We start from the raw sequence: 27,311 nt of genomic DNA, 5'->3' as shown, positions 1-27,311 counted from the left end.
CCATGGTTTTTGATGAGAAATTCACTGTTATTTGAATTGTTTTTCACATAGAAATATAGTATATAGTGTTGTTTCTCTCTCACTGCTTTCACAATTTTTTCTTCCCTTTAGTTTTCTGGAGTTTGATCATGATATGTCTTGGCATGAACTTCTTTGGGTTTATCCTCTTTGGATTCACTCAGCTTCTTGAATCTGCAGATTTATGTATTTTGCCGAATTTGGTAGAGTTTCAGCCACTTTTTCTTTGATTGTTCTGTTGGCTTCACACTTTTCTTCTTCTCCTCTTGGATTCTGATCACATAAATGTTAGGTCTTCTGTTATCATTTTACAGGTGCCTGAGGCCCTGTTCACTTTTTCAGTCTATTTTCTCTCTGTTGTTCAGACTGAGTGATTTCTGTCACTCTGTCTTCAAGTTCACCGGTTCTTTTCTCTGTCCTCTTCATTCTACTGCTGAATCCATCCAGTGAGTTTTTCATTTCAGTTATTTTTTTACTTCAAAAATTACCATTTTGTCCTTTTTCGTGTCTTCTGTTTCTTTGCTAAGATGCTTTTTTTTCTTTGCTGAGATTTTGTTTTCATTTGTTTCAAGTGTATTTGTAATTGCTTGTTGAAGCATTTTTACGATGGCTGTTTTTAAAATCCTCTTCAGATAATCCCAACATCTCTGAAATCTCAATGTTGTTGTTTGTTGACCATCTTTTCTTATTCAAGGTGAGATTTTCCTGGGTTTTGGAATAACAAGTGACGTTTTATTGTACCCTCAGCATTTGGGGCATTATGCTATGCGACTCTGGTTCTTACTTAAATTTTCTGTTTTAGCAGACATCCTCTGACACCGCTCCAGTGGAGAAAAAGTCAGGAGAGGTATGCCACCTCATTACTGCCAAATGGGGGCAGAAGTCCCTTGGTCTCCATTGGCACCCTGGAGACAGAGGGTACCATGTTACTGCTAGATGGAGGTGGAAACCCAGGCTCCCCACTAAGCCTCCTCTGATACCATCCTGATGGGGAAGGGAGGGGCAAATCATTGCTGTTCCCCACATGGTCTGCAATGACACTTCAGTGGGAACCTCCTTACTGCCAAGGAGGGATGAAAGTCCCAGCTGCCCACTTGGCCTTCTCTGACACTACCACAGTAAGGGTTGTTTGGGCACCTTGTTACAGCCTGGGTGAAAGTCTCAAGTCCTACTTGGCTTTTGCTGAAGGGGATGGGGGGGTGTCACAGTTTTTTCTGTTGTGATTGACTGGAGTTGAGTGGTTATTGTCTAAAAGTTTTCTCTCTGCTAGGCTGCCCTTTTCCTGGTCCTTGGGCTAGACATAGCAGACTTTTATTGGGGCTTTTTTTGTCTATGCTTCTTGGCATTTTGAGTTGCTGACTGTACAACCCAGATAATATACCCAGGGTATACGAGACAAACAAACAAACAACAAACCCAGGGACTCGTCACTGTCATTTCTTGGGTCCCAAGGTCACTAGCTAATTTACTTTCTTCTCTTCACCTTTCAGAGTCTTCTTAGGTTTGTTGTATGTGTAATGCCCAGGGTTTTGGCTGTACTTAGCAGGAACAATAGGAAGAAGTGCCTAGCTTGGAATATATTCTCTGTGTAAGACAACATCTGTCTTGCCTTGTCCTAACCATTCTGTATAATTAAATGCTTTCCACTTCCCTTTCTCACCCTTCAGTTTGACATTCCTTGCTTCACCAGTCCTCAAAGAAGTTGATGGTAGGTGGCAAGGATAGGAAGGATTTGTTTGCAGTTTGTTTTTAAGAAAAAGTGGTGCTACCTGCCCCTAAACACCTCAGCCTTTCAGTACCATTAAGTTTCCTGGGAGAAAACAAATCCAAGAGCCACATGAGTAGTAGCTCCATGACACACATTTGTTTTTGCTTCAAAATCCACTGGTCATCTCCTATTTGTCCAAGGCACTGTGTAAATCCAGAAACCATCTCCCTGCTTGAAGTGGGGAAGGTATGCAGAAACATCTGATGGTATAATTCAATCCTGAAGAAAATACGCCACTGGAGATTTACTTTAGCATCCTCAGCCAAATCTTTGGGTGAGTCAGCCTTCAGTGGATAGAGGCCTTCATATTTCCTGGCATGGAGAAGCGGGGATGCCTTGATGAGCATCTCCCCAGCTTAGCTTCTGAATCAGTTGGGCAGTCTTCAGGGTAGGACCCTGGAGTCCACTCAGATCCACCCTCAGTACCCCATTCCTTGTCTCAACACGCCCCAGTGTGAGGGAGAGAAAGCTTGCTTTGCCCCATGGTGGCTTGGGTGTAAAACCCCATCCAGGCACTTACTAGCTGATGTGAATTTGGCCACATTTCCTAAACTCTAAACCTCTGTTACTTCCTCTGTAAAATGGGAATAATAGAAGCTAACTTACGGAGTTGTTATAAGGAATAGAAATGGTATGTGAAGTTTCTGGAATGTAATTTCCTTTTGATATATGTAAGCTATTATCATAGTTAAAGAACTCCAGTGTATAAAAGGCTTCCAGTGTAAATATTTTAGACATCATGAGAAGTGCACCCGTGTACGTGTGTGTGTGTGTGTGTGCGTGTGCATGTGTGTGGATGGTTATATTTTCCAGTGAGGGGGGTGGTACTGGAAGCATATTTTGCATACAACTGCTAACTTCAAACCAGCCCTATTCCTCAGCCGTTACTCCCCTGTCTTGGCCCCGCCTCCATGAAACCTTGAGCCAGCCAGTTTAACGACAAGGTTATATTGTCCTTGTTTTTTCCACATTAAATATTTAAGATGCTTAAAATTTCCTGTGCCAAAGGAACATTCTAATCTCACAGCTTGCAGCCAAGCCCAGAAACACAGGAGCATGTTAAAAGGCCTCCCTCAAGCTAAGGGTAAGCATTAATGGAGTACAGTTCTTAGCCGATCATGGATTAACAGGGAGGATTAGCATATAAATAAGACTTCTTTGAATTTATGACCACACTAATATCACTTTTTCCATTCACTTTTCTTAGCTGAGCTGTAAGGTTCCTGGGTTTTACTGTTCTGATTAAACAGTTAATCTGAGTGTAACTGTCGATAGTCCTTAGATGCTGTCATTTGGCCTGAAGAAGATTGAATCAGTCAGGCATATCTACAAGTCTGGGCATGGCAAGGTTTCATCCACATGCCGATTCCCATTGCTTTGGAATGGCTGCCTGGAGAAGACGGAGACAGATTCTGTGGCCTAATCAGGCCTAGCTAGGAAAGAGAGCTGTAATTGATCTGTCGTGTCTGCAATGGACTAAAAGATGGGGAAGTCCGATACGCGCTGGGTGCTTGCAATCCCCGCATACCCCAGAGCAGGGCTGGCAAACTCTTCTGTCAAAGGCCAAATATAAAGTAAACGTTTTAAGTTTGTAGGCTAAATAGCAATCTCTGTCACATATTTTTCTTCCTTCTCTTCCTCCTCTTTTTTTTTTAAACATTCATTTCAAAACATAAAAACCATTTATAGCTTGTGGGGCATACCAAAACAGACCATCTGCTGGGTTTGGCCTACAAGCTGTATAGCTTGTCAATCTCTACAATAGAGGCTTAAACATTAATTGCCCTCATTTATGCAAATATAACAATCTTTTTAGCATACATTCTGGTCAGAATTGCTTTTCCTGAAAACGTATAATTGAGTGAAAACAATATTAATATCTAACTTGTTTTTTCATAAAAAGCAATTCTTTTAAAAAGTAACATAAATATTAAGGAACTGATATCAACAAGAAAAAGGTAAAATTATAGAGCAAGTCTTAAAGAAATGTAGCACTCACACACCAACACCATTCAGTTAACCTAAACAGCAATTTCTCTGTTTATGAACTTTGTGTGTATCTTCCTTTGATGCAAAAAAACCCAAAAAAACTGTAGACTTCTCCACTCATGCTTGCTTTGGGCTGGTCCACGGTGGCCCACAGGTGGCTTCTGTCTGTTCTGGTTACGGTTTTACAGCTCCTGTGGCATCTTACTTACAACAATTGCTGACATGAGATGTCATTTGAAAAACCCCTTTAGCTCAAAGATGTTTTTTTCTCTCTCCTAAGTTCTTCCAAAAAGAAACCTATCTTTCTGTTTTCTTTTCACTCATCATTAGAATAGAAAAAAGAAATTCCATGGTTTGAGGATAGTCCACAACTTACAATTCTCCATGGCCCCCACTTTCCCATCACTATAAAGAAATAATATAAGGTGTAACTGATATGTATTTGAATAATTTGTCGGCTGAACAAGTTGCTGGATTTAGAGTGAACCCCTTCTTTCCTCGCTGAGCTGCTTCCTGTTCACTCGTAACCTAGTTGTGATCAAACTCTGAGCTACTGAGAACGATATCGCCGGGTGAGTTATCTACAAGCAGTGTCATTTACCCCCCAAAATTTCTGCCCCAGACTGTAGATCAACCTTTTTTGCTTTTCAATTCTGAGCTTTAAATGGGTCTTTTTGGTTTTTTAAACAAGAGAGTTCTGGAATGTGCAGCCGAATCATGCAAAGATTTTTCTCTCAGCTTTTTGAGGTCTAATCAACATATAATAAACTGCATATATTTAAAATAAAAATTGTGTTAAGTTTTGACACGTGTATACTTGGAGACCGTCATAACCAAGTCAATGAATGTGACCATCAGTCACAGAAGTTTCCACCTGCCCTAGGCAGCCCCTCCTTTTTGCCCCTGTCCTTCCACAGCAACTGCTGGTCTGCTATCTGTCATCAGAGCTTGGTTGGTATTCTTGAAAGTTTTATCTAGATGTAATTATACAGTACATATAAATATTTTTGCTTCTTTCATTCCACGTAATTAATCTGAGATTCATCTGTCTTGTAGCGTGTTATCAATAGTTCATTCTTTTTTATTGTTGAGTAGTACTTCATTATACGGACATACCACACTTATTTATCTATTCTTTTTTTTTGGCCCATAATCAAAACTTTATTGAAAAAGTGGCACCAAAATAGGAGGTTGCTGTTGTGTACCTTATGGAATTAAACATAATTACATTATCTTGGTAGACTAACCAGAATGACTGAACTGATAAGGCTTTCTGAGATATGACGCAGATTCGGGAAGCTGTGAGGATCCTTTGGGCTGCCTTCTTCCATGTGAACAGCCCTCTGTGGGTTGGCCTTCCCTCCTGGTGGCTGGCACAACACCGTTGAACGACCGACACAAAGAACCGCCGTCTCAGCGTGGCCGGGAACTGTGGGAGTCTTGTAGCAACCTGGATGTTTCACATGGATAAAATAAGAATTTGGGCTCTGAACTAGCAATTTCTTTTTGTTTTTTTGTTTTCCTCTTCCAAGGATGGATGTAGTAAATCTCTAGCAAAAGGCATGTTGATTCTTTTACAAGCCCAGTCCATCCAGATCTCTCTCTAGTCACCTTTTAGTGGAAATATGAGTTGTTTCCAGTTTGGGGCTATTACAAATAAAGTTGCTATGAATATTTGTGTACCAATCTTTGTATGGATATTTGTTTTCCCTTGGGTAAAGACCTAGGAGTGGAATGGCTGCATCACACAGTAGGTATACATTTAGCTTTTTAAGCAACTGCCAGTCTCTTCCATAGTGGGCGTACAATAACATTCCCCCCAGCAGTGTGTAAGAGTTGCAGTTCCGACACCTCCTCACCAACACGCGGTGTGACCAGTCCTTTTAAAGTTGGACATTCTAACAGGTGTGTAGCGGAATCTCACTGTGGTTTTACTTGCATCCGTCTAAGGGCTGGTGATGTTGAGCATCTTTTCATGTGAGTGTTTGCCACTCACCATTTTGGTGAAGAGTCTATTCAAATCTTTTGCCTACCTTTTTTAACTGGGTTGTTTGTTTTCTTATTATTGAGTTTCTCAATATAGTTGTATATTTCTCAATATATAGATAGTTCTTTCTACATCCTAGATACAAGCTCTCTATTAAATATATGTTTTTGCAAAGATTTTTTTCCCAGCCTGACTTGTCTTTTCATTCTCTGAGAGTGTCTTACGAAGAGCAGAACTTTTTCATTCTAGTGAAGTCCAATATATTAATTTGGCTTTTTCATGGATCAAACTTTTGGTTTCACATCAAAGAAATCTTTGTCGAACCCAGTGTCACAAAGATGTTCTTTTAAGATTTCTTCTAGAAGTTTGATAGTTTTAACAATTTTACATTTAGGTCTATAATCCATCTTAAGTTCATTTCAAGTACAGCTTAGGAATATAACTCGTCCTGGGTTAATTTTCATATATAGTGTGAAGTTTGAGTCAAAGTTTATTTTTTCACATATAGAAATCTAATTGTGGTAGAACCATTTAATGAAAAAACTATACTTTCTGCACCAAATTGCCTTTGAATATTTGTCAAAAATCGGTTGTTAATATATGTGTGGGTACCTTTACATACTCTCAGTTCTGTTCCATTTATCTATTTGTCTGTCCTGACAGCAATGCTACATTGTTTTGATCAGGAGTCTGCAAATGACAACCCCTCGCCAACTGCTTATTGTGTAAATAAAGCTTTGTTGGAGCAGAGACGCCCTTTCTCATTTACGTATTGTCTATGTCTGCTTGCACGCTATAATGTCAACACTGAGTGGTGGTGACAGAGACCACGTGGCCCATAAGCCTAAAATATTTACTGTTAGATCCTTTAAGAAAAATTTGCTGACCCCTGGTCTTGCTTACTGTAGCTTTATAATAAGTCTTGAAATCTGGTAGTGTTAGTACTCTTTATTCTTATTTTTCAAAGTTATTTTGGCTAGTCTGGGTCCTTTGCCTTCCTATATGAATTTTAGAATCAACTTATCAATTTCTACAAGAAAGCCTGGTGGGATTTTGATTGAGATTGCACTGAATCCTAAGATCAGTTTGAGGTAGAACCGACATCTTAACATTGTTGAGTTTTTCAGTCCAAGGACAAGTTATAGCACTTCATTTATTTGGGTCTTCCTTAATTTCTCTCAGTAGCATTTTGTAGTTTTCAGCGTACAGGTCTTGCACGTCTTTTCCTTTCAGTTTCTGATTGTTTCTTGCTAGGTATATAGAAATGTAGTCGATTTATACATATTCATCTTGCAGCCTGCAACCTTACCAAACTGACTTATTAGTTCTAGTAACTTTCATAAGTTCCATCAGATTTTCTACATAGATGGTCATGTCTAATGTAAAGAAATAAAGACGTTTTACTTCCTTTCCAATACGGATGACGGACGTGCGTGCGTGCGTGTGTGTGTGCGTGCGCACGCCTTGTGGCGCTGGTTAGGCTCTCCAGATGAACAGATGTGGTGAGAGTAGATATCCCTCTCTTGTTCCTGATTTTAAGGTGAAAGCATTCAGTCTTTCACAGTTAGGTATGGTGGTAGCTATAGGATTTTTGCAAATGCCTTTTGTCAAGTTGAGGAAGTGTCTTTCTATTCCTAGTTGCTAATTTTCTTTTAAATCAGAAATGGATGGTAGACTTTCCAAATACTTTGACTGAATCTCTTTAAATTTTTTTTTAAGTTTGTTAACGTGGTGAATTACACTGGTTGATTTTGAATGTTAAATCAATTTTACATTCTTGGGATAAACCTTACTTGTATTATCTGTTCTATATGTTATTGAATTTACTTTGCCAAATTTTTATTTAAAGTTTTTACATGTGTATTTATGAGGGACATTGGTCTGTAACTTTCTTTCATTTAATGTTTTCATCTTTCTCTTTTTGTATCAGGGTACTGCTGGCCCCGTAGAACGAAAAGTGAAGTATTATTCGCTTCTCTTCACTTTTTTGGAATAGTAAGTGAATTGGTATCATTTCTTCCTTAAATATTTGAAAAAATTAATCAGTGAAACCATCTGAGCCTGAAATGTTTTTTTGTGTTTGTATGGGAAAACCTTTAACCAAAAATTCAAATACTTTTATATATATGAGGCTATTCTGTTTATCTGTTTCTTCTCGAGTAAACTTTGGTCATCTAGTTCATCTAGATAATTGAATTTATTGGCATGAAGTTGTTCATAGTATTTCTTTTTTATCTTTTTAATATTTGTAGAAACTGTAGTGATGGCGCCTCACTTCTCTCAATCCCGATGCTGATAATATGCATTTTCTTTTATCCCTGATCAGTCTGGCTAGATGTTTATCAATTTTACTGATTTTCTCAAAGAACTATCCTTTGGTTTCATTGATTTTCTTTATTTTTATGTTCTTTATCTTGTTGAATTCTGTTCTGGTCTTTACTATTTACTTTATTCTTCTTACTCTGGTTTTAATCTGTTTTTCTTTTTCTGGTTTTTAAAGGCAGAAGCTGAGGTCATTGATTTGGTGCCTTCTTTCTTTTCTAATATAGTTGTTTAGTACTGTAAATTTCCCTCTCAGTACTGCTTTCACAGCATCCACAAATTTTGATATGTTGTGTTTTCAGTTTCATTCAGTTAAGAATACTTTCTCAAATTCCTTTTTATTTCTTCTTTGATCCATAAATTTGTGTTATTAGTTTCCAAACATTTGAGAGTTTTCTGTTATTGGTTTATCATTTAATTCCGACATACTTCTATGATGTGCTAACTCTCTATGGCTCCTATAAGTGACCGCAAACTTAGCAGCTTCCCGCAACACACGTTTCCTATCTTACAGTCCTACGGTCCAGGAGTCTGACACGGGTCTCACCGGATAAGATCAAGGTGCTAGCAGGACTGCGTCCCTTCTGGAGCCTCCAGGGGACAATCTGTTTCCCTGCCCTCCTAGCATCCAGAGGCTGCCCACATGTCTTGGCTCACGGACTCCTTCCCCCTTCTTCAAAACCAGAAATGTTGGATTGAGTCCTTATGCTGCCATAGCTCTGCTTCTTTCTCTCCTTTGCTCTTCCACTTATAAGAGGCCAGGATAATTACACTGTGATTACATTGGGCCGGAATAATACCCCTATCTCAAGGTCAGCTGATTAGCAGTCTTTTGATTTTTTTATTATTTTTTATTTTTTGAATATTGGCACCTGCACTAATATCTGTTGCCAATCTTTTTTTTCTTCTCCTCCCCAAAGGCCCCCAGTACATACTCGTATATTCTAGCTGTGAGTTCCTCTGGTCATGCTATATGGGATGCTGCCTCAACATGACCTGATGAGTGGTGCCGTATCCGCTCCCAGGATCCGAACCAGCAAAACCCTGGGCCTCCGAAGCAGAGCACACAAACAACCACTCAGCCACGGGGCCAGCCCCTGATTAGCAATCTTAATTCCCCTTTTCCATATAACCTAACATATTTACAAGGCCCTAGGATTAGGATTAGGATGCAGATAACTTTGGGGAGTCGCTATTTTACCTACTACAAGTAATTTGAATTCTTTTAAATTTATTTAGATCTATGGTCCAAAATGTTGTCTATCTTGGTAAATGCTCCATGTGCAATTGAAAGGAGTGTGTATTCTGTTGTGGTTGAGTAGAGTGTTGTATAAATGTCAATTAGATCAAGTTGGTTGATAATGTTACTCTCAGGACTTCTGTAACCTTACTGTTTTTCTGTCTACTTTTCTATAAATTACTGAGAGAGAAGTGTTGAAATCTTTGACTGTAATTTTAGTTTTGTGTATTTCTCCATGCAGTCTATCAGTTTTTGCTTCCTATGTTTTGAAGCTCTGCCGTTAAATGCATAAACATTTAGGACTGTCGTGTCTTCTTCATGAGTTGACTCCATCACTATGAAATGATACTCTTTGTCCATGGTAATAGTCTTTGCTCTGAAATCTATCTTGCCTGGTATTAATATAGACACTCTGGGTTTCTTTAATCTAGTGTTAGTGTAAATGAACACAATGGGTTTGTCTCTTGGTGAGTGTGGAGCCAAAAACCACAACCAAGGCAGAGTAGGTGAAGAAAGCTTTGTCACCTGCATAAGCAATGGAGAACACTGGGGGTAGCTCCCAAAGCAGCGTCTCCCTGAACAAGGGTTTGAGGGGTCCTTTTGTTGTTTGATAAGAGTCTAGTTCATGAATATTCAGTTAAGGGAGAGGTGGGAGATTGAGGTTCATTGTCTAACAGTCATGTACTTTTAAGGCACACGTGTAGCATGTGCACATGCTACCACATACGTCACATGATCTAAAAATGGCTGCTTTTTCCCTCCTAGAGGAGGAGAATTTAAGATGTTAGTGAGGACAGTTCACCTTAGTGCAGTTAGAGCTGAGTTTAGCTGGAATGGAGTAGCTGTCTTGCAAGCAGTCTCTGCGCTTGGGTCCTTCCTGTTTCTCTGGAGCCTTGTCTGAAAAACGTCTCATAGTCTCTGTTAGCTGTTAACCAACTCCTCCAGTATCCTTTTCTCTACCTATCTTCCTGGCTACCTGGTTACATTGGCATGGTATAACCGTTTCCATCCCTTTACTTTTAACCTATCTGTGACTTTAAGCTTAGAGCACGTTTTCTATGTGCAGCGTGTATTTATGTCTTCCCTTTTCATACAATCTGACGATGTCTATTTTAACTGGGATGTTTAAACCACTTATATTTAACGTTATTGCTGATACATTATTACTTAAATATAACATCTTATTGTTTATTTCCTATTTTTTCCAACTGCTTTTGTTCCTCCTTACTCTTTTCTGATCTCTTTCAAGTTAATCAAATATTTTTTATGACTTCATTTTATCTTCTTTGTTGGCTTATTAGCATTAACTCTTTGTTTTGTTATGTTAGTGGTTGCTTCAGGGCTTATAGTGAGCATTTTTAACTTACAACAATCTAGCCCCAGGTGGTGTTACACGACTTCACAGACAGTATAAGAAGCTTACAGGAGTGTCCTTCCATTTCTCCCTTCTCAGACTTTATGCTATTATTGTCATATATTTTACTTATACATGTTTTATAAACTTCACAATATGTTGTTATTTTATTTATTAATAATATTTGTTTATTGTTATTTTTTGATCAGCTTTCTTTTAAAGATATTTATATAATAAGACAAACACCTGGGGCCGGCCTGGTGGTGCAGTGGTTAAGTGCACACGTTCCGCTTTGGCGGCCCCCGGTTCGCCAGTTCAGATCCCCGGTGCAGACATGGCACCGCTTGGCACGCCATGCTGTGGTAGGTGTCCCACATATAAAGTAGAGGAAGATGTGCACAGATGTTAGCTCAGGGTCAGCCTTCCTCAGCAAAACAAGGAGGATTGGCAGCAGTTAGCTCAGGGCTAACCTTCCTCAAAAAAAAAGAAAGAAAAAAATAAGACAAATGCCTTATATATTTATCCATGTAATTAACATTTCTGATGACTTTTAATCTTTTGTGTAGATTCATATTTCCAACTAGCATCATTTTTCTTCTGCCTGAAGGACTTCAGTGTTTTGTGTGCAGGTCTACTGATAATGAATTGTTTCAGCTTTTGTATGTCTGAAAAATCCTTTATTTCAGCTTAATTTTGAAATATTTTTTTCTGCTGGGCATAGAATTCTAAATTGATTTTATTTTCTTTACAGTATTTTAAATATATTGCTCCACTGTCTTTTTGTTTGTACTTTTTTCTGAAGAGAAATATACCGCAATCCTTATCCTTCATCATATGTGGCACAACTTCTTTCCCTGGCTGCTTTTCAATTTTTCTCTCTATTGATGGTTTTGATCAATTTGATTGTGATATGCCTTAGTGAGATTTTATTCATGTTTCTTGTGCTTAGGGTTTATTGAGATTCTTTGTTTGTTGAATTTATAGTTTTTGTTTTGTTTTCATTGAGATGTAATTGACATAGAACATTATATTAGTTTCAGGTGTACAATGTAATGATTCAATATTTGTATATATTGTGAAATGATCACCACCCTAAGTCTAGTCAACATCCATCATCATATATAGTTACAAAGATATTTTTATATGGTTTTAATCAAACTTAAGTGAGTTTATAGTTTTACTGAAACTTGAAAAATCTCTGGCCCTTATTTGTTCAAATATTTCCTTCATTCTCTTTCTCTTCTTTGCAAACTTCAATTACACTTAAGTTAGACTACTCAAAGTTGCTCTATAGATCATAGATGCGCTTTTGTTTTTTAGTTTTTTCTCTCTGGCAGGCATTCGTTTTGTATAGTGTCTATTGCTATGTCTTCAAGTGTACTAATCTTTTTTTCCTGCAATGTCCAATCTGTTGCTAATCCCATCCATTGTATTTTTTATCTCAAACATCACAGTTTCATTTCTAGAAGCTCAGTTTGGGTCTTTTTATATCTTCCATATCTCTAAATAACTTTCTGAACATGTTGAAGACAGTTGTAATAACTGCTTTAATTTTCTTGTCTGCTGATTCTAACATCTGTGTCAGTCCTAGGTTGATTAATTCTTTTCCTCATTATGAGTTGTATTTTTCTGCTTCTTTAAATACCTGGTAATCTTTTGATTGCATGCTAGACAATGCTTATTTTGTCTTCTTGGGTGTTGGATGTTTCAGTATTCCTGTAAATATTTAAAAAAAATTTTTATTGCAGTAACTTTGGATTATAACATTATATAACTTTCAGGTATACATCATAATATATTTCAAATTCTGTGTAGATTACATCATGTTCAACACCCAAAGATTAGTTACAATCCATCACCACACACATGTGCCTGATCACCCCTTTTGCCCTCCTTCCTCCCCTGTCCTGTGGTAACCACCAATCCAATCTCTGTTGCTATGTGTTTGTTTGTCAGTGTTTTTATCTTCTACTTATGAGTGAGATCATATGGTATTTGACTTTCTCCCTCTGACTTATTTCACTTTCCTGTAAATTCTTGAGATTTATTCTGAGATGTAGTTTGCTTGGTAGCATTTTGATTCTCTAAGGTCATGCTTTTATGATCTTTAGATGCAGCCGTGTTTAATCTAAGGCTAATTATTCCGCATTACTGAGATAAGCCCCTTCTGAGTATTGTACTCAACGTGTTGTGAATTGTGAAGCTTCACAGTCTGCCTGATGGCAGCAGACACTGTAGCTGACCCTGTCATGCTGGGCACTGTTACCTCTAATTCTTTCCCTGAGCATTCAGTATTCTGCTGAATACTCAAGGAAAACTCTCTGCGTGTCTCTGGAGTTCTCTCTCTGTGCAGCTTTCTTCTCTCTGGCACTCTGCTCTGTGAACTCTGGATGCCTTGATCTCCTGGACTTTCAGCTCCATCTCGACTCACAGTCCCCCCAGGATCTCTCTGGGTTCCCTGCTCTGCAGCATGGCCTGAAAACGTTCTTAAGGCAATGAGCAGGGGCAGTCATAGGGCTTACCTCATTTTGTTTGCATTTATTGGAGATCGCTGACTTTCATTGCCTGATATTCATTGTCTTTAAAACTGTTGTTTCCGGGGGCTGGCCCTGTGGCTCAGTGGTTAAGTTCATGCGCTCCGCTTCTGTGTCCCAGATTCATTGGTTTGGATCGTGGGTGCAGACCTAGCATCGCTCATCAAGCTGTGCTGAAGTGGAGCCACAATAGCAGGACTAGAAGGGCCTACAAGTAGAATATACAAGTATGTACTGGAGGGCTTTGGGGAGAAGAAGCAGAAAAAAAGATCGGCAACAGTGTTAGCTGAGGGCCAATCTTTAAAAACAACAAAACTGTTGTTTCGGGGCCGCCTGGGGTCTTAGTTAAGTTTGCAAACTCTGCCTCAGCGGCCTGGGCTTTGCAGGTTCGGATCCTGGTTGTGGACCTACAGCACTCATCAAGCCACACTGTGGCAGCATCTACAAAATAGAGGAGGATCAGCACAGATTTAGCTCAGGGCCAATCGTCCTCACTAAAAAACCCCCCAAAACTGTTGTTTCAAAAAATTATCTTAATTTTTTTAGTTAATTTGGTAAATCTGTTTCCTGTTTCTTCATCTTGGCCAGAAACAAAAATACCACAAAGTTTTTTCTTGAGAGGAGAGTGACATGATAATTTCAATCTGAAAAACTTCCAGCTGGTGACTCTGTACAAGATAATGAAAAGGAGCAAAAAACAGGAAGGAGTGGGAGCCTCCGGGATCATAAATTGTTGATGTTTTAAAGTCCCTCTGCTCCCACTGATGTCCTCTTTCCTGAACTTCTGAGGAAGTCAATTACAAGGAGCTATAGCCCACTTGCTGTGAGTCCAAGGACTGTGGATTCCTTCTGCTCTGAACTTGGGACTCTATCTTGGGCCTGTGAGATGAGGCCATATCCCAAAGGAGGGCCCCATTTCTGAGCAAAACCCTAGTCCCTTCTGCCAGCTCCCTACCCAGCATGCTCTTCCTGTCCCCATGTCTTAAACCACACTCATTCTTCATAGCGAGCTCCACTGTCACTTCTACCAGGAAGCCCTCTCTGACCTAACACGGGGTGAAGTCCCTCTCCCCTTTGCCGCCACAGTTCCCGTGCCTCCCTTGGTCCCAGCACTTATTGCACTGTATTATAATAAGCTGTGGGCATGTCTTGATCTCCAGCCAGATAGACAACTCTATGACAAAACGAACGGGTCTTCAAATACTTGCGGCCTCCACACCTAGAACATAGCCAGCCCAGAACAAGCAGCAGGAAAGACTTAGTGGGTGGCTTAGTAATGGAATGAATGGAGAAATAAACTACGGAGGTTGGCCTCTGAGTCTTCTGATTTATCCTCTGGCCTATCAACTTCCATGGCTCTGGATAACTTACCTGCCTAATCTAACTGTGTCCATGGGACCTGATCGAGCCCTTTATAAGGTAGAAGGGAAACCAAACCGTCCCTAGTTTCAGGATGGTGAGTGAGTCCATGGCTGACTTTCTTCCTGATAAAGTTCTCCTGGGGAAGTTGAGGTGGAAACATCTTGGCCATCAACTCTCCTCCATGAAGTGAACTTTGCTTTTCTCCCTCCCCTTCCAACTCTTAATTGGAAACCCCTTCGTTTAATAAGGATAGGAAAAAAATGACAATGATTTGTTCCCGTCTGGAATAATAAGAGGGGAATAGCATCTGAGGCCACAGGCTTGTGTCTTCCCAGCCATGTGTTTCGTGACCAGTATCTCATTCTCTCTCTGTGCCCCTGTGAATAGGGTGAGCATGAGAAAACTGCAGCACACAGGGGTCAAGTCTCTTGCCTAAGGTCACACAGGAGCTCAGGGAAGGATGTCACTAGAACCCTCAAATCTAAGACTCCTGGCCTGTGGGCCATGAACCTGGGGTGGGGTAGGGTGGGGTGGGGGATACCCCATAGTACTGAGGGAGGCTCTCCTTGAGGAAGGGGAGCTCAGAGTAATTGCAAATGGCTCATGAATCCATATTTGCTCCAAGAATTGTCTCTACTCTGAATAAATAGCATCACACGCATCTACTCATCGCCAACTTTCCAGCCAAAGTAGTTGAATGCTATTTTGGTGAAGTGATATAAATTCATTTTTAAAAACTACATATCATGCTTTTTTATTCCATTTTATGTTCTATCAAACCATGTATAATAGCCCCCCCCCTTATCCAGAGGGGATATGTTCCAAGACCCCCAGTGGACGCCTGAAACTGTGGATGGTACCAAACTCTATATATACTGTGTTTTTTCCTTTAAGTACATACCTATGATAAAACTTAATTTATAAATTAGGCATAGTAAGAGATTAACAACAATGACTTCTCTTTGGCATATGCCAATTGCCAGCATCACTCCCTTTGTGCCTTGGGGCCATTATTCGTAAAATAAGGGTGACTTGAATACAAGCACTGCGATACTGTGACAGTGGAACCGAAAACCTAGATGACTATCGAGTGACTAATGGGCGGGTAGTGTGTACACTGTGGGTACACTGGACGGAGGAATGAGTCCCATCCCAGATGGGACGGTGCAAGATTTCACCACGCCACTCAGAATGATGGGCAATTTAGAATTTATGACTTGTTTACTTCTGGAAATTTCCCTTTAATATATTAGGACTGCAGTTGACTGTGAGTAACTGAAACCGCGGATGAGGGGGACTGCTGTATAGCAAAAGCCCAGTTGCTCTCACGGTTCTTGGCATTTTGTTGATGTTCTTAATGGGAGTTCCCCCTACTTTATAGGATTGGAATCTTCCAGGCTCCAGACCTGAAAGGGATCACAGTCCAGTTTCCTTTAATCAGGTCTGCAATAAGCCTGCTGGAACTGAGACAGGACTTAGCCACTCCTAGCTTTGCCCTCTGTGGTGGGGGCAGAGGTGAGTCCCAAGGGCACGGGGGCGCTAAGAAGGAGAGGGAGCTGCCATCCCTCCCCTGAGGGTCAGGCAGACTGCCCAGGTGCTGCCTAGACCCCAACATCTGGTTGCTCAGCTGCTCCCCCAGCCCTGCCTGTTCATGCATCAGGAGAACCACAGACTTGAGTCCTTTCCATTTTCCGACTGTTCGAGTCCCTTGGCTGAGGGCTTGTTCCCCAGCTTGCTTGGTTCCACCGGGCTGTCATTGAACACCGGGGGAGCTGTCAGATCACGTCACACTTGACACTCAGACTCTTCCCGGCAGAACTTCCTGACCCCTGCTTCCAGGAGGTGAAGGACCACGGGTGAACTAAGCCCAGGCCCTGAAAACCTTTCTTAGACTGTCCCAGAACAACCTGGGGCCCTGCATGGAGTCACGCCCTTCCCAGATCTGGACCCTCTGGGGCCCTGGGACTCACAGCCAGGCAGCAGGCTGTGGCAGTGGGGAGGGGGTTTGGAGTCTGACAGAACCCTCGGTGTGCTGAGGTGGGTGGATCCCTTAACCTCTCTGAACGTAGTTTCCTCATCTGTAAAATGGGGATGATAATGTACCCACTTCAGTGGGTCTTGGTAAAGATTAAAGAAAAGCATGTTGAAGGCCCGCCCCGTGTCCGCGATGTGGCTGCCTGTTGTCCGATGTTCGTTCCCTGTGTCTTTCTTTGCAGAACGCACCGGGCACGTGTCCTGGTGGACCCCATCCGCTCAGCCACATTCCTGGCGGTGGGGAGGGGGCCTCCAGTGGGGGGGTGGGGAGACAGAGGCAACTGCAGAGTGGGAAATGAGGACGACAGGTGTGCGTGTGTGTGTGTGCGCGTGTGTGCACATGTGTACAGCGGAGGCAGTCCCGGGCAATACAAAGTAAAGGGCTCAGGAGAGTTTCTGCCTCATCTAATGCCCCAGATTCCACCATTCTTTTCATGTGAACAATCTTTTAAAAATGTGACTAGTCCTTGGAGGGCTAACAAATCAAGTCCCTCATGCTTTAGTGTGAAAGTTTTTATTGTTTTTAATTGTTTCATCACCCTAAGAGTGATGAAAGTGGAGGGGGAGATGGGGGACATGGGATGGGGTCAGGGAGGGGAAAACTCAAGGTGAGAGGGGGTAAGGGGCAGAAGACAAGCTGAGCCGGCCTCACAGGGAGGTAGGGGGGGTGGGACTCTGGGACATTTGTCCCCTGGGGTGGTCAGGAGGGTCTCACAGTGGAGGAGACCCCACCCCAAGGTCTGGGAAGACCAGTGCCAGCAGGCGGCTTGAAGCTGTGCACAATCTGTGAACGGCCCTCTAAGCTCCTAGCAGTTCCACGGTGTGAGCAGCCACAGGATGGCCGCAGAGCACGCCCCTGCTGCCTGGGGACCAGGGCCCCTCTCTGGGGACCGAGATGCCTGGAGAGACACTGGCCGCATGGACCCCACCAGCCATGCTAGAGGGGAGCTGGCCCGGCTCCCTTCACACCAGCTGCCACAGGCTCTTCTGACATGGCGCCCCTTCCACCTCAGAGCCTTCACAGGCTCTCATGCCTCCGCCCTCTTGATCCTTCCAGCCCTTTCCTCAGCCTCTTTAGGCCTCAGCTCAAATGTCACCTCCTCAGAGAGAACTTCCTGGTTCCTCCCTATCTGAAACAAGCTCCCCCCTCTCCTCCACGGGCACTCTTCCTCCCTTCACGCTCTGACACAGGTTAGAGGCAGGGATTCATCTGATGTGGGGGCGCTGTACTCCGGGAGGCTCACCAAGGCCCAGTGAAGAGTGGGTCCAGGGCAGTTTCAGAGAGAGCCTGGGGCTGCTTCCTGGACAGAGCTCGAGGAGGACGGCGCCCGAGGAGGGGACTCTGAACATGGCCCCAAGAGAGAGGTCAGGCCTGCCGGGCCGTGGGCTGAACCCGGGGGCCCGCAGCACAGGTTGTCCCTGGAGCTACGTCCCAGAGCCTGGACGTGACCCTAGAAAGGAAAGGAGAGGAGACCCTAAACTAACAGATCTGGTAAGGATCTTCTATCCCGATGAAATGAAGGCTCAAGATAGAGATTAATGTGAATTATAGAAAACTGAAGTTACGTTTGTTTGCACGCCTGGGATTGAGAATATGAAATTCACGACTATCTCACTTCCTTACCCAGCTGTGGTCAGTACTTGACCGTAACCTCCACAGTGCAGAGAAGTTGCTCCCTTCACAGCCATTGTATTTCCAGAGCCGGCACTGCGTCTGGCCCATGGTATGTTTGTGGGGGGTGGCTGCACGAGCTGCATGGGCTCCCCACTCCCCCAAGCCCACCACCCCAGAGCAGGTCTCTTTGTCCCTTGAGACAAGTATCCATTCTCTAGGAACAGGGGCCGGGCATGTCTGAACTCCTCTCCAGATCTGTTTTCTGGGAAGCTGCCCCAGGGGCTTGCCCTGGCCATGGAGCCCAAGGCCGCTGAGAGGCAGGTGACAGCTTAGGCTAAGCTGATCTCTTTGTTCCCAGCATCAAGGCAAGCTGAGCAGATGCTTGGCAGTTCCCACTGCCAGGTTGGGCCTGCCAGAACAGGGGGCCGAGGCCAAGCCAGGGGATGTGTCAGGAGAGATTCCAGGGGTGGGGGAGCACAGTGAGAGCGCTCCGGGCTCCTGGGAGCGTGCCCGAGCCCCAAGTCCCCATGTCAGGCGGTACTGCCCGTTGAGGCAAGAGCACCTGCCAAAGGCAGGGAAGTGACAGAAGACTAGGTCAGCCTCAATGCCGCCTGGGAAATGAGCAAAGTGGTCACGACAGCAGCCAGCACACGTAGCAGGCTGGGTGGTGGAGTGGAGCGTGCGTGGTTTACCAGCCCTGGGACTTGAGGCTTGAGTCTTCAGCTGGGACGCCACATCCTCACTGCCAAAACGCCACCCTCCTCTCCTCTGCCTTGTGATGTGGGGCTGGGACTCCACAACCACATTTCTGCACTGCCAGCTGGTTCTATATCAGGTTCAGCCATCAGGGGACAGTAGAAGGAGGCTGCAGTGCTGGGGAGAAAGTCAGGCCTTGCTTCTCCGTCTGCTTTCCGCTCCCGTGAGCTTACTCGGCCACGCTGCTCCAGCTGGCAGGCAGCTCCTTCCCTCAGCAGCGGCGGAGCTCAGGCTGCAGTTTTCCAGCCTTCCCAGAACCAGCCTCTTGGGCAGCATCGGAGACACCAGCACCAGACTAGCCGTGTCTCCTGCTACAGCCGGCAGGCCTGAGCTTCAGGCCTCTCCCCCAGACACTTAAACCATAGCTGTTCTAGTCTCCTCCCTCCTTCCCCCAGCCAGAGGCGGGCAGCTGCTTCCAGCAGTCGTTACCTCAACAATAGCTGACTTTCCTTCTTGCCCTTTCAGTTACCCGGTGAACAACTTCAGACCCGGTTAACCCCTTTTGTATTAATTTCTCTTTGTGAAACTATGGGACATGGTCTCCGTCTCCTGACAAGATCCTGGCTGATACTTTAGGCTAATGAAACGTGCTTCTTATTTTTTTTTGAGGATAAGATGAAATGGCTTTCCCACGGTGCCTGGATGAAAAGAAGTCTTCGATTCATGTTAGTCCTTTCCTTCCTTCTGGAACACTCTTAGAGTCATGCTGTGCCAGCTTGTTTTAAAAAATCTTACACTTTTTTCCTACTGAAGTGTTTAAGAGCACAGGTTTGGAGACAAATCGGGCTGTGCTTGAACCCCAGCGCTGCCGCTTGCCAGCTGAATAGCCTTGTGTGACTTTCCCACCTCCTGAAGCCCCGCCTATCAAGTGGAAATGATAGTAACAGCTCTCGTCGTACAGGGCTGCTGTAAGGATTATATGGGGTAATGTTCGTAGCCGGTGCCCGGCATATGGCAGCACTCGGAAAATTATAGCTGGTAACTCTTTTACTTGTTTATCATTCCATGGATATATCAGTCAAATCTTATCAGCTAAATCATGACCTACTTGACAATAACGTCTGTGACTTAGTTTTCTATAATCCCACAGCCAACCTGAAGCCTCAACTACCCCTCTTTCAATGAGAGGCACACATTTCAAGCTTAATTAGTGTTACAGACATCCAGAGTTGTAAAGAGCCCCAAGTTCATCTTAGCGTTGTGGAGGCGTTCAGGGGTGGCTTAGTATAAACTCAGTAGCTGGTACATCATCCTCACCACGTGCCCATCAAGTGTGTGTGTGGCCTCTGGCTAGAAAAACATTCTTCTTTAACTTGAACTGAATATTTATCTCCCTGTAATGTCCACCCCTTGACTGAAGCTCTATTTTTGGGGGGTCACAGAGATAAATCTGTTTCCTCTATCTCATGATCAAGAAGTATCTGAAGGTGGTGCTCATATGGCCCCTGAATCTTCTCTTCTCCCAGTTAAATGTTCCTGGCAGTTCCTTGACCACTCCTTGGACAGCATGATTTCAAACTGCCTCTCCTTCCTAAACATGCCGCACAGATGAGTGTCTCTGAGACCCGTGGCGCCCAGAGAGAACGCACTGGCGCTCCCAGTGTCGACCAGAGCAGAGGGGCAGGCCTCACCTCTTCAGAGCAAAATGCCGTGCTGTCTTTGATGGGGACTGAAACCACAGTCCTGTGACCACTTCGTTCGGGAGCCGCACTCCCCTCCTTTTGCACTTTCAGTCATTAAAACTTCTGTATCAGTTCAGGTTCTCGCTTGTGAGCAATAGAAAATATCTCTAGCGGAATTATGCAAACGAAAAAAACAGTAAATGCACACTGGAATCCTTGGAAGATGGTGGTGGCATTTTTGAATCTTCCCAAATTGTCCCATCTAAACAGAGCAACTAAGATAGCAAATCTAAAGACCCATGGATGACATCTACAACAGAACTAGATGGTGAGGTCTCCCCAACAATCTCCTCGTATGAGTGGGTGGCAGCAACCCCCTGGTAACTACGAGAACTACGTGGTATCCACATCGATGCAGGAGGAAGCATAGGGAGGCAACCAGGCTTCCGATGGCCATGAGACAGAATAAACCCAAATGCCTAGTATAACCTAACTGGAAAGCACTGTGGGTCAACTGACAAGAGCACTCACAAGTTCTGAAGGATACAATACATGAGTGAATGCAATGGGACCATGCGATGATAGAGCCAATGGTGCTAGAGCAGTGTGGGTCCTACACACTCACGAAACTTAACAAATCAAAGCTCTTTTCCAAAACTAAGATTCACACTGAGAAGAAACAGATAGGCGTCGAATCCAGATTGAGCAGGACAGGGACAGCAGAAGCAAAGGAAAAAGAAGGTCCAGATAGAAGCAGAGGAGGGCAACAGAGCAGGCAGAGCTCAGAGAGGACAGGGCCGTGTTTTTCACGACTCTGTGAAAACAATGTAAGAGGGAGCTCTACAGGGATGAAGCCGAAAAAGCTATTCCAGCACACATTTCCATGCTAAAAACCAGAAAAGTGCACTGCATTTAAAACGTGAGCAACAGAAAAGAATCAGCCAAATCCCCTAGGAAGCCTATGCTGAGGAAACGAGAATAAGGAGTGTTATAAGAATATATAACATTATAGCTAATAGTATATATGAGAATCTGAGATCAGATATCCCCACAGACAATGAAACACACCAGAAAGACATGCACGAAAGAGAGGAATTATAATCCAATATTAAACACAAGCTAAAATGTATTAGGAAAATGATGAAAATTATAAATTAAAATTAGAAAATCTTGTAAGTGAAGTGATTAGAGAATAGGAAGATTTGAAAAGAAAAGTGAAAGAACTCAAGATATAATTGAAAATAGAAAAAGATTATTTTAAAAATTAAGACTAAAAGGAGAAATACAAGAAAGAACAAATGCAACAGTGTCTTAAGATAGTGGAAAGGAAGACATGTTTTAAAAATATTTAAAAAGAGATAAAAAGGATTCAAAGAAAACTAATAGATATAAAAGCTAGGCAAAGAAGAGTCAATATACGTAAAAGAGAGTTTTCAAGAAGCACGTAAAAGCAATGGAAAAGTCTTTGTTAGACTAAAATGTATAAGAAAACATTCCTAAAATAAAAGAATTTGTGACTACATACTTTTTTTCCCTTCTTCTTCTCCCCAGAGCCCCCCAGCACATGGCTGTATATTCTGGTTGTGAGTGCTTCTGGTTGTGGTATGTGGGACACCTCCTCAGCATGGCCTGATGAGCGGTGCCATGTCCGCACCCAGGATCTGAACCAGCGAAACCCTGCGCTGCCAAAGTGGAGTGTGTGAACTTAACCACTCAGCCACGGGCCAGCCCCCTGTGACTACATACTGAAAGAGCATACCACAGTTCTGGGGAAAGTAACCCATGTGGCCAATATTGAGGTATATTCTAGTAAAATTATTGGACCTTAGGAAAAAATTATGTTAGGCATCCTGGCAAAAGACCAAGTTACTTAAAAGGGAAATATAACCACATGTCATCAGAGTTTTTGATAGCAAAACTTTCTGCCAGAAGACAATGGATTAACATATTCAAAAATGTGTGCCACAGATCTTATATCAAACTAAAAAGACCATAGACAAATTGTTATGAACGTGATCGCTCAGGGAACATCATTCCACTAGCCTTCCTGAGGGGCCATCTAAAGAATAAGCTCTCCAAAAATACTAGAAAGTCATGGTGGAGTAACAGGGAACAAATTTACCCTTCTACCTTAAACACCCTAAGTGTGAAATAAAATGTATGAAACTGTGGCTTTCAGACATTGGACAACAGACAATATAGGACAGTGATCCCCAGGAGAATGGAAGCAATAAAGTGAGCTTTCTGCATGTACTGAGGAAAAGAATTGAGAGTTCAGGCAAGTGAAAGTCGCTAAAATTAGCAGGGCAGAGTACTGAAAAGGCAAGAATTCCAATGAAAGAGCACTGCAGAGATCTGCTAAGGGTTCTCCTCCCGTCTTCAGGAAAGTCCTGACCAGCGCATGATGAGGAAACTACGAAAGCTGGGAAGGAACCACCCCAAAGGAGCAGGTAGGATAATTCTTGGATCTCACACAGGGACGGAGATAGTTGGTGTTCCCAGCAGTCAGAGTGGAAAAACCTCATAATACACAGGGTATCATGTAGAATACACAGAGGAGTATTGTCTCAGAAGTGGGGTCAAATGAGCCCTAGACTGAAGGCTCTCTAACACTGTCTGATAAAGCTCAAAAGCAAGCCTTGAAAGGATTGCACTGTTTCCAAGCAATTTAACCATTCTAGAACAAACCTCAAAAGGTATTTAGAGGAATACAAAAAAAAAAAAAATTAGCACTCAATGATAAAACTTCACAATTGGTAGGTATGAAAGAGGGATTACACAATCCATAATGAGAAGAAAAATCAATCATTAGAAAAGTAGGAACAGAACCAGAAATGACACAGATGATAGAATTACTAAACAATGGCATTAAAATAGCTATTTTATAGATTTCATATGTTCAAGAAAGTAAAGTATGAGCATGCTAAGAAAAGACTTGGAAAACATCTAAAAGACCAAATCAAACTTCTATAAGTAAAATATTTACTGCATAAAATTAATAGTAAATTAGACATTATAGAATAAAAGATTAATGAGTTTAAAGGTATAGCAATAGAAACTATCTAAAATGGATGACAGCAAGTAAAAAAAACAAGAAAAGGCAACATCAGTGAGCTGTGGGGAAATTTCAAGCAACCTAATATACTCGTATATTTGAAGAGATAATGCCCAACATTTCCCAATTTTGGCAAAAACTATAAACTTATGAATCCAAGGAACTAATGAACCCCAAGCACAAGAATCATGAAGTACACTATACAAGGCATGTCATAATCAAACTGCTTAAATCAAGTAATATACAGAAAATTTTCAAGGCAGCCAGAGATAAAGACAACGTGCAGAAGAATAAAGATAAGAATGACAGCTAACTTCTCACTGAAACCATGCAAGCCAAATGACAGTGGAGCAGAATATTTAAAATATCAAAGAAAAAAACCCTGACAACTAAAAATTCTATACCCACAAAAATATTTCAAAAATTAAGGTAAATAAAGGCTTTTCAGATTTACAAAAGTTGAGAGAATTCATCACCAGCACACACCACAAGAAATGTTCAAAGGAGTCATTCAGAAAGAAGGAAAACGATACCAAGCAGAAATTTGGATCTACCAAAATGAACAAAGAGCACTGGAAATGGCAAATATGTGGATAAATGACTTTTTTCTTATATTTTAAACCTCTTTAAAAGATAATTGACTATTCAAAGGAAAATTAACAACACCAATGCATTTTGGGGTCCATGACACATGTAGAAGTAAATTGTGTGACAACAATAGCACAAAGACCAGGAGAAGAGAAATGGAAGTGCAGTAACTTTAGGTTTCTGTACTATACATTAAATAGTAAACTATCAAGGAGACTTGATAAGTTAAAGATGTATATTATAAACCATAAAGAAGCCACTAAAAAAACCACACACACACAAAGCAAAGGTATGGCTAATAATCCAATAAAGGAGGCAAAATGAAACCACAAAAAGTAATCCAAAGGTGGGAAGGAAAACTAGAAATGGAAAAAAGAACACCTAGAACAAATAGAAAACAAATAATAAGATATTAGATTTAGCCAAACCTTATCAATTATTACATTAAGTGTAAACGGCCTAAACACTTCTATTAAAAGGCAGAGATTGGCATATTGGATAAAAAAGCAAGACCCTAATATATGATTTGCAAATATTTTCTCCATTCTGTGGGTTGACTTCTCACTCTCTTGATAGTATCCTTTGATGTACCAAAACTTTAAAATTTTGATGAAGTCCAATTTGTCTATTTTTCATGTTGCTTTGTGCTTTTGGTGTCATATGTAAGAATCCATTGTCAAATCCAAGGTCATGAAATTTACCACCATGTTTTCTTTCAAGAATTTAATAGTTTTAGCTCTTATATTTAGGCCTTTGACTCATTTTGAGTTAATTTTTGTAGATGACTGAGGTTAGGGTTTTATTCATTCTTTTGCATGTGCTGTCCATTTGTCCCAGCATCATTTGTTGAAGAGACTGTTCTTTATCCCATTAAATGGACTTGGCACCCTTGTCAGAAATCAACTGGCCATACATGGATGTGAAGAAATTGGAATCCTCATGTATTGCTAGTGGGAATGTAAAATGGTGCAGCTGCTGTGGAAAACAGTTTGGCAATTCCTCAAAAAGTCAAACATAGAACTACCATGTGACCTAGCAATTCCACTCCTAGGTATATAGCCAAAAGAACTGAAAGCAGGGACTCACGCAGATACCTGTACACCAATGTCCATAGCAGCACTATTCAAAAATAGCCAAAAGGTGGAAACAACCCAGGGTCCAGCAATATATGAATGGATAAAGAAAATATAGTGTATGCACACAATGGAACATTATTGAGTCATAAAAAGGAGTGAAATTTTGACATATGCTACAGCACAGATGGACCTGGAAAATATTATGCTAAGTGAAGTAAGCCAGACAGAGAAGAACCAAATATTGTATGATTCTATTTTTTATGAGGTTCTCAGAATAGTCCAATTCATAGAGACAGAAAGTAGAATAGAGGTTACTAGGTGCTGGAGGAAGGGGAAGATAAGGAGTTATTCTTTAATGGATAAGTGTTCATGTTGGGGACAATGAAAAAGTTTTAGATGATAGTGGTGATGGTTACACATTGTGAGTGTATTTAATGCCTCTGAATTGTACATTTAAAATGGCTAAAATGATAAATGTTATGTGTGTTTTGCCACATAATTTAAAAAGTTTTTTAATCAACTGGCCATAGATGTATGGGCTTCTTTCTGAATTATTCCATTGACTATATGACTAAACTTATTCCAGTACCATACTGTTTCAATTAATATAGCTTTTTAGTAAGTTTTGAAAGCAGGAAGTGTATGTTCAACAACTTTGCTCTTCTTCTTCAAGATTGTTTTGGCTGTTTGGGATCTCTTGTAATTCCAAATGAATCTTAGGCTCAGCTTTTCCATTTCTTCCCAAAAGGCCATTGGGATTTTGATATGGATTGTTTTGAATCTATAGATTGCTTTGGATAGTATTGCCATCTTAACAATATGAAGTCTTCTAATCTATGAACGTGTCTTTCCATTTATTTGGGTCTTCTTTAACATTTTTAGTAATATTTTATAGTTTTGGTGCACATGCCTTGTACCTCCCTCATTAAATTTATTCTAGAATATATAAAGGACTCTTCTAACTCAAAAACAAAAAGACAGCACAATTTTAAAATGTGCAAAGGACCTAAATACACTTTTCTCCAAAGACGTACAAATGGCCAACAAGCACATGAAAAGATGCACAATGTAATTAGTCATTCAATTTTTCAAATTAAAACCATAATGAGATACCATTTCACACCTACTAAGATGGGTATTATAATTTTTTTAAAGCAGAAAATAAGTGTTGTGAGGACAAATGCTGGTGGAGAAATTGGCACTCTTGAGCATTGCTGGTGGGGAGATGAAATGGTGCGACCACTCTGGAAGACAAGAAGGCTGTTTCTCAATAAGTTAAATGTGGAATTATAATATGATCCAATAATTCCACTCTTAGATATATACCCAGGAGAAATGAAGACAGGTATTCAAACAAAAATTTGTAAACAGATATTCAGAGCAGCTCTGCTCCCAATGGCCAAAAGGTGGAATCAACTCAAATGTTCATCCACTGATGAATGGATAAACGAAATATGGTGTACATATACAATGGAATATTACTCAGTCATAGAAAGGAATGAAGTATTGATACATGCTACAACATGGGTGAAACTTGAAAACATTACACTAAGTGAAAGAAGCCAGACACAAAAGGCTGCATGTTGTGTGATTCCACTTATATGAAAAATTCAGAGTCAGAAAATCCACGGAAACAGAAAGTAGATTAGTGGGTCCAGGGGTAGGGAGGAGAGGGGGATGGGGAGTGATTGCTTAATGAGTACAGGGTTTCCTTTTGAGGTAATGAAAATGTGCTTGAACTAAATAGTAGTGATGGTTGCACAACATTGTGAATGCACTAAATGTCACTGAATTGTACACTTTAAATAGTTAAAATGGTGAATTTTATGTTATGTGCATTTTGCCATCCAAGAAAAAGCAAGACCCAGCTATGTTCTGTCTATAATGATTACTCACTAAATATGAAGACACACAGATTAGAAGTGAAAGCATGGAAGGAGATACACCACGCTAACACTAATCAAAAGAAGGCTAGAACGCTATATTAATAT

At 41.5% G+C, this 27,311-nt stretch overlaps 1 pseudogene; it reads right to left on the bottom strand.

The window, feature by feature from the left end:
• Positions 1–5,017: 5,017 nt before the first annotated feature.
• Positions 5,018–5,339, bottom strand: LOC106781896 (small ribosomal subunit protein eS27-like pseudogene; annotated as a pseudogene).
• Between the last annotated feature and the right edge of the window lie 21,972 nt (positions 5,340–27,311).

This window comes from Equus caballus, chromosome 18 (genome assembly GCF_041296265.1).
Source record: "Equus caballus isolate H_3958 breed thoroughbred chromosome 18, TB-T2T, whole genome shotgun sequence".
In the NCBI taxonomy this organism is placed as follows: Eukaryota; Metazoa; Chordata; class Mammalia; order Perissodactyla; family Equidae; genus Equus; species Equus caballus.
This window is presented reverse-complemented; position numbering and strand designations above follow the sequence as displayed.